This window comes from Podarcis muralis, chromosome 1 (genome assembly GCF_964188315.1).
Source record: "Podarcis muralis chromosome 1, rPodMur119.hap1.1, whole genome shotgun sequence".
NCBI lineage: Eukaryota > Metazoa > Chordata > Lepidosauria > Squamata > Lacertidae > Podarcis > Podarcis muralis.
The window spans coordinates 127,745,471-127,753,178 of record NC_135655.1 but is presented as its reverse complement, the minus strand read 5'-3'; the positions used below and the strand labels follow the sequence as shown (position 1 = coordinate 127,753,178).

At 46.3% G+C, this 7,708-nt stretch overlaps 1 protein-coding gene across 5 annotated transcripts in view; it reads left to right on the top strand.

The window, feature by feature from the left end:
• Positions 1-467: 467 nt before the first annotated feature.
• RAPH1 (Ras association (RalGDS/AF-6) and pleckstrin homology domains 1) overlaps positions 468-7,708 on the top strand; it is an 83,534-nt gene continuing 76,293 nt past the window's right edge. For 2 of the 5 annotated variants that reach the window (XM_077918205.1, XM_077918199.1), the window contains exon 1: positions 468-895. The gene's annotated coding sequence lies outside the window, so the exon portion shown is untranslated. The remainder of the gene's footprint in view (positions 896-7,708) is intronic. The other 3 variants (XM_077918214.1, XM_077918212.1, XM_077918217.1) reach the window with 2 other exon arrangements.

The window sequence follows — 7,708 nt, the reverse complement described above, 5'->3', positions numbered from 1 at the left end:
AATCTTCACAGAACTCTAGCCCAATGGTTGCCATCAATTTGATTTGAATTAATTTTGTAATGAAATGATTTTAGAATGTTGTATTATTTTATTGTTGTTAGCCGCCCGGAGCCCGGCTTCAGCTGGGGAGGGCGGGATATAAATAAAAATTTATTATTACTATTACTATTATTATTAATAATAATAATATTTTATGGAGGGGGGCAGTAGGTAAGCCCCTTCCCACATAACCCATCGCATGATGCCATTTGAATGGCAAGGCCCATCAACTGTTGGTTTTTTTTGGGGGGGGAGCCGAAGCCCCTTCGAATATGTATTTGGAGGCGGCGCCGGAGGGACCCCGGAGTTGGCTCCTAGGGGCGGGAGGGGAAAACTCTTCGCATGCTCAGAGGAGCTCTCGTTCCGTGGATTGGCGGGAGGGGCGCGAGGAGGGCGAGGCTAGTTTCCTCCTCCTCCTCCTCGCGCGGGAGGCCCAGTCGGAGCGGAGCCGGGCGAGAGGCATCTCCTTGCCGCTCCCGCAGCAGGAGAAAGGCGGGGAGGCGCGGCGAGGCCTGCGCGCCGGAAGTGAGCTGACTGAGGGGAGAAGAAGGAGAAGGAGGCAGGAGGCGGAGGAGGAGGAGAAGGAGAAGCGGGGCGGAGGAGGAGGGAGCCCGGCCGGCTGCGCGGAGCTGCTCGCGGTGTGGCTGCTTCTGCGGCTTGTGTGTGTGTGAGAGAGAGAAAGATTGTGAGGCGTCGGAGGAAGGAAGGAATCTCGTCAGCCTTGGCTTGAGGGGTTTCCGCGGGCGGGCGGGCGGAGGAGGCAGCCAAGCCCAGCCAGGGCGCTGAGGGGAAAGGAGGAGGAGGAGCAGCCGCCGCCGCCGGGTGTCCAGCAGGAGCAACAGCCGCCGCCGCCACGGTAAGAGCCCCGCTTGCCTTCCCTTCCCCGCCACACCTTCCTCCCCACACCCGGCGTTGTGGGTGTGAGGGAAAGTGGGGGGGGGGGCTTCTCTTCTTCCGCCGCCTCCTCCCCCAGGAGCAGAGGCGGCGGAGCCTTACCCCGGGGTGGGATGTTAGTAAGGGGGTGCGGTGGGGTGGGGCCGGAGAGAGACACCCCCCCCCCGCCAGTACTTCGGCCTTTGCCGCCCGCTTTCCCTCCCTCCACCCCCCCGCCGCCGCCCCTTTTCGCCAGGCGCTTTTCCTCCCCTCGCTGGGGAGGGTCTCCCGTTTTTTATTGTCCCTGCTTGCGGGTCGCAGCGTGGGGAGGGGGCGGTCAGAGGTATGAATGTCTTCCTCCACCCCCCAAAAAAAAGCTAAGTAAGTGTTGGGAGAGGGATTCACGTTTCGAAACGTACCCCACCCTGCCTCACCCCACCCAACCCCCCGGGTGAGCTTATATCTGTATCCACATCTGTATATCTGTATCCACATCTGTATATCTGTATCTGCACCTATATCTATATCCACATCTACATATCTATATCTGCATCTATATCCATATCTCCATCTATATCCACATCTATATATGTGTATCCACATCTATATTTCTATATATCTATATGTATATCCACATCTATATAGCTATATATCCATATCTATATCTATATCCACTATATCCACATCTGTATAGCTATATATCCATATCTATATATCTATATCTACACCTATATAGCTATATATCCATATCTATATATCTATATAGCTGTATATCCATATCTATGTGTGTGTGTGTGTGTTTTCATTGGGAGAATGGGTGCAGCAGGGTCTTTTCTGAATTACTGGGGGGGTGCAGGACTTGGGTGTATTTATGTACAGCGCATTTCTGCATGCAGGAAAGGTCTCCACGGAGCAACGCAGGGAGCCAGTCCCCTTTTCCTCCAGCCTGCATGCGAGAGAGGAGGGATGGGCTTGCAGCAGAAAACAGCATTACAGTACATCCCTTCTCTGTCTGTTGCTATACCCAACTGCTTGTGGATCCAGCCTCCACCCTTACACCCCTCCTTCCTTCTGGAATCTGTTAAGCGCAGGCTGTGCGCTGGAGAGAGAGGGGTTGGTCTAGTACTCTGGTTAGCTCCCCTCTCCCCCCCCCCAAAAAAATCTGAAATCTCTCCCAGCGGCATTCCCGAGGATTGCTGTCAAATAGGCAGAGATTTGAACGTAAAAATAGGAAAGCAATAGCACTTAGCCGAGCTTTCAGAACGGACTTAGAGGCTGTCAGAGGAAGGGTTTGCTCAGGACTGAGGCATTCAAGCAGTGCCAGCGGGGGGTGGGGGGGACGACTCCGCCCTGTGGAGCTGGCAGACCAACATAGCGCCTCTCTTGCAAGGATATGCAAATCCGTGTGGAATAATTCTCGCGAAAGCCTCGCAAATTAGGAACTTGAGGGCAAAGGGGTTGCAAGCATGGATTGGCGTGAAATAAATGTTTCCTTTCAGAATGTGTTCGCATAGCTGTACAGAGAATAGTGGGGTTGGCATGGTGTTGAAGAACCAATCCTGCGGGCACAGCTGGTGGCTACCATTAGGATGAGGAGAGGTTTCTAGTGCATGGTGAGGATTTTTGGTGAAATGGGAAGGATGAAGTAGGAGAAATGCTTTTTGTTGTACAGAACTGTTTGATCATGTTTGTTCCCAGTAATTGCCGTTTTTGCAATAATGTATACTGGCCTCTTGTGCAAAAAGGAGCAAAACTTAAGATAAGGCAGAAATGGTATTGAAAGTGCCTGCTTGAACTAGCACTGTTACAGATCCGCGTAATACCAGCAGTTGTAAGAAATCTATCTTTTATTTTCATTATGTCATAAAAATTCTATACTGCTTGATTGTAAAAACAAACAAAACCCTCCAGAAACCACACAGTTGTTAACAAAGGCAAGTTTAGTGCGATGTATCTGAAAGTTCACTCAGTAGATTTCTAGATTTCCCATCAACCAAAGTCTTCTGGGTGGTTTATAAAAAAATGTAGTTTAGAGCCCAGAAGTCATGTGAATTCTGGGAAGGACAATGTGGCACTGAAAGGTGGAAAGGGATAATCTGTAAAGGAGACAGAAGAATCGTAGTGGGGAATATATACATGTTCCAAGAAAACATATACAACAAGAAGAAAGAAAATAAGGCTGCAGAGATGTGAAAGAAATAATGGATGCATAGCAGGTATCAATGACACAAGAAAAGGTTGTTTTTGGACTTTTGAAGTGTTCCAAAAGCAGATATTTTACAAGGGTCCTGCCTTTTACAAGAGGTGGAAGCTACCATTCTAATGATAACACTAAAGTAGTGCAAGATGAATATATTTTATATCTGAAAGGCTCTTAGCTGGCTTATCACAGTTTTCTCTGGTTTAATTCAAATTAATTTTTATGGTTACTCTTTTTTGGGGGGGGGACTTGTCTTTCTCCCTCTAAGATTCAGTTTCCTGAAACCAAATATGTGTGTAGAAATGCAGGTACATATCATATTTGAACAGTTTTGCCACTTTTGTGTAGCCTGTTAAATTATAGCCCTCTGCTTACTGAAGCAACCCTTGTAAGTGAAGGGGCGGAGAAGTGTAAGGATCTTGAAAAATGCTGAATCAGATTCCAGCGTCTCAGTGTCTTTCTCCAGTGACTAAATTTGACAGTGCGGGCTGTTAATGTGCCAGTTTCTCTTACGGTTATGTGTACAGAATATAGATCTAGTTGTTTTGCCATGCCTCACTTGGTATGTAGCCCTTCTCTGTATGTTGCACTGCATTCCAGAATACAATGGTATTCCAGAAACAAGCAATTTTAAGGAGACAGTTTGGTGAAAGTCCACGTGAGTAGGAAATATTGCTGAGGGAGACCATAACTGGGATTGTAGTCTTATTCATACTTGGAGTAAACTGCAATTCCTATTGAACACATGGAGAATCAGTCTGCAAATACAGTAATCTCTTCTGGAATCTAAAATATTCATATGAGGTTGCATCTGTTTGTTGATTTCACTTGTTTGTTAATTTATCAAACACTAATGCATTTAAGGGGACGCGGGTGGCGCTGTGGGTAAAAGCCTCAGCGCCTAGGGCTTGCCGATCAAAAGGTCGGCTGTTCGAATCCCCGCGGCGGGGTGCGCTCCCGCTGCTCGGTCCCAGCGCCTGCCAACCTAGCAGTTCGAAAGCACCCCCGGGTGCAAGTAGATAAATAGGGACCGCTTACTGGCGGGAAGGTAAACAGCGTTTCGTGTGCTGCACTGGCTCGCCAGATGCAGCTTTGTCACGCTGGCCACGTGACCCGGAAGTGTCTCCGGACAGCGCTGGCCCCCGGCCTCTTGAGTGAGATGGGCGCACAACCCCAGAGTCTGTCAAGACTGGCCCGTACGGGCAGGGGTACCTTTACCTTTACCTTTTAATGCATTTAAACGTTATGGCAGTTCTATTGTATGTGGTTTTTAAAAAATCCTTTCTCTGTTGTTATACATTTACAGTGGTACCTCGAGTTACAAACACCTTGGGTTACAAACACGTCGGGTTACTAACTCTGCTAACCCAGAAGTAGTACCTCGGGTTAAGAACTTTACCTCAGGATAAGAACAGAAATTGCACGCCGGCGGTGCGGCAGCAGCGGGAAGCCCCATTAGCTAAAGTGGTACCTCAGATTAAGAATGGTTTCAGGTTAAGAACGGACCTCCGGAACGAATTAAGTTCATAACCAGAGGTACCACTGTTATTAGAATGTTTTAGGCACGAGATGCATGTTTAAGGGTAGTATTATCAGGTTGTTGCTGGGGGGCTCAGGACAGCATCACAGGTGAAACTATGCTCAGGGCAACCTGGAACAATTCCATAGCAAATAGCTGTGCAGAGTCCCACCAAGTGGTGGTGAAGGGGTTGGCTTTTGCAGTGCCCTTGGCAGAGAAATAGCATGCACAATTACTGAGATCAGCTCTAGCAGTGAGTCCCAGGGGTGGCCACACTTAGGGAAGAAGAAAAAGAAGAAGAAGAAGAAATTTTATTTATACCCCGCCCTCTCCAGCCAAGACTCAGGGCTCAGGGCAGCTGACACCAGGTATAAAAACAATTGATTGAAATACAACTTAAAAACAAGATTAAAATACAACATGAAAATGTTAAAATGCAGCCTCATTTCAGTAGGAACTCAAATCAAAAACTTTTTTAGGGATGAAAACGTCAAGTCTTCACCAAGGCCATCTATCCAGACTGGTCCTACATAGGCCAGAAAAAAGCCAGGGAAGTCCCCAAATAGGAGTTCCATCACAGAAAGGAAAAAGGAAAGAGGGGGAGGGGATCAAGTTGATTCCAAGCCAAAGGCCAGGTGGAACAACTCTGTCTTACAGGCCCCGCAGAAAGAAATCGGATCCCGCAGGGCCCTGGTCTCATGAGACAGAGCGTTCCACCAGGCCGGAGCCAGTGTTGAAAAGGCCCTGGCTCTGGTTGAGGCTAATCTAACTTCCTTAGGCCCCAGGACCTCTAGGATGTTACTATTTATGGACCTTAAGGTCCTCCGTGGGGCATACTGGGAGATGCAGTCCTGTAGGTATACTACTGTTGCGGAGGAGGCACTGAGCTGGTATGTTAGGCTTGGAGACAAAAACCAGGCCGCTCTTGCAGCTGTTCCTTGGCTGGGAACTCTTCCCTCCACCACCCTCCAAGGCATTGCCTTCTGGCACCACTTCTCCCTAGTTGGCTTGCTCTCCACTTTGAAAAAGGAAGTGTGTTTTATTTCAGCCACAGCTGGAACCCAGACTCCTCATTGACCTGCACCATCAGCTCTTGTCCTGGTGGCTGCTGTTTCCCCTGCAGGTGGGGTTGCCGAACACTGCCACCTCTTTGAGAAATTTTGGACCTTTTCCCTATTTTGAATTGGGACCCAATGAGAAGTCCCCCCCCACACACACACACCAAGAGGAAGTTAAGCTTCAGAGCAGGGATGCAGGGAGGTGAGGGAACCAGCTAGCAACAGGTACGTACAAACAAGGTTGAGGCAATTCTTCCTCAAAGAACAAGACTAGTAACTGGAATCTGTATAAGACAAATATGACAAGCATATATGCTTTCTCTCTTTCCTTCCCTCCAGCACTAAATCCTCCCTGGAACATTTGTACACCAGACCTGATAAAGTTTGATCAATCCCTGACTTGAGAACTGGAAATAGTTTATTTTCCATTGTCTCCTCCATTGCCCCCCCCCCCCCATATGGGCAGCAACCATTCTGTGCACGTTTGATTGATGTGCAACCGCTGACACATGAGTCCTTTTCAACCTCAAATAGGCTGGAATGGGGGTTGGGCTTATGCACAAATGGGGGGGGGTTGCCTGTGTATAAAACACTCTTAAATGATATTATTTGTGCTTACTTTATTGCTTTTTAATATTCTAGAGGCACACCACCATTTGGTTTTAGGGACTTAATGCCCATTGATGTGTCAAGCTCAGGGTCAGACACATCCAACTCATACCATATATTTTACCGTTTTTAAGGCTAAATGAAAGCCTTTTGGATTATTTTCACTACTCATTTTTATCAGCAGCTGTGTATAAACTCAGTCCTTGTTTTTGTTTTTTTTGTTAACCTGTCCTGGCTTTAGACCATAGTTAGTTTTGTTATTTCCTCTGGGTATCTGGAGTTTGATAAATCCCTGATTTGAAAACTGGAAAGATTTTATCTTCCATTGTCTTCATCATTAATTATGATAATATCTTCAGGAAGGTTATTCCCTATTGAGAAAGAGGAACGTGATTGGATCATGCTTTGGGAAGAATATTTTGGATGCTTGTTGATTTCTGCACGTGGCACATTTTCAAAACACTCCTCTGCATGCTTTTTTTGGTATGTACATATATTGGTTGGTTTACATTTGTAGAGGTCCAGAAAATGTTGCCATGGCTTGTTCTTATGACACTCCTATCTTGCAGACCTTGGGTAGCAGACCAGTACAGTTACAAACCAGCAATAGGAGGCCAGGTAAAAAAAGCCATAAATGCAAGAACCAGACACTGCAAAAAACCACATGCCAGCTTTGTCCCCATATCTACCCAGGCAGCACTGTTACAGAGCCTGATAATGTCAGCCACATTATCATGGGTTCATTTACCTGCTCCTCTCCCTATGTGATAGGTTGCTTGTTTTTTATATTGTTTTGTACATCACTTAATTTTTAAAAAAAATTAAGGTAAGGATTTTATAAATTTAAATTTTTGATATCAAATGCCATCATCTGCCAGCAATGCCCTTCTGCATCCTACAATTGATCAATCTCTGTATTAAAGAATAAGCAGACAAACATGATATCAGAAATGGCAATATGCAGAAACCAGTAGGAAGACATAATAGGAGACTTTATTCAGCAGACTTTAAGGTGGCTATCATTAGAACAAGGAAACTTCATAGGGAAACTCCAGCGTGAAATCATATTTTGTCAGGCAATTCAGTTTTGTAACCTGTGGCTTGAATTCAAATTACAGATCTGTGTCCATCAAATGAGGATTAATTTGCCAATGCCCAGAGTGTTTTTGTTATCCCCCAAAACTGCCATTTTGGTCACTGTACTTTTACATTTCACTTCTCCTGTAACTCCACTTCCATCCATATACATGTATGCATAATATGGTTGTATTACACTCAGTGCATCTGATTAAGTGGCCTGCAGTCCACAAAAGCTGATGCCATAATCAGTGTGTTATTGTTTAAGATGTTGTTTGTTTCTTTTCAAGTGGTATCTTAAAACCATTTGATCTATTATGAGCGACCAAAGTT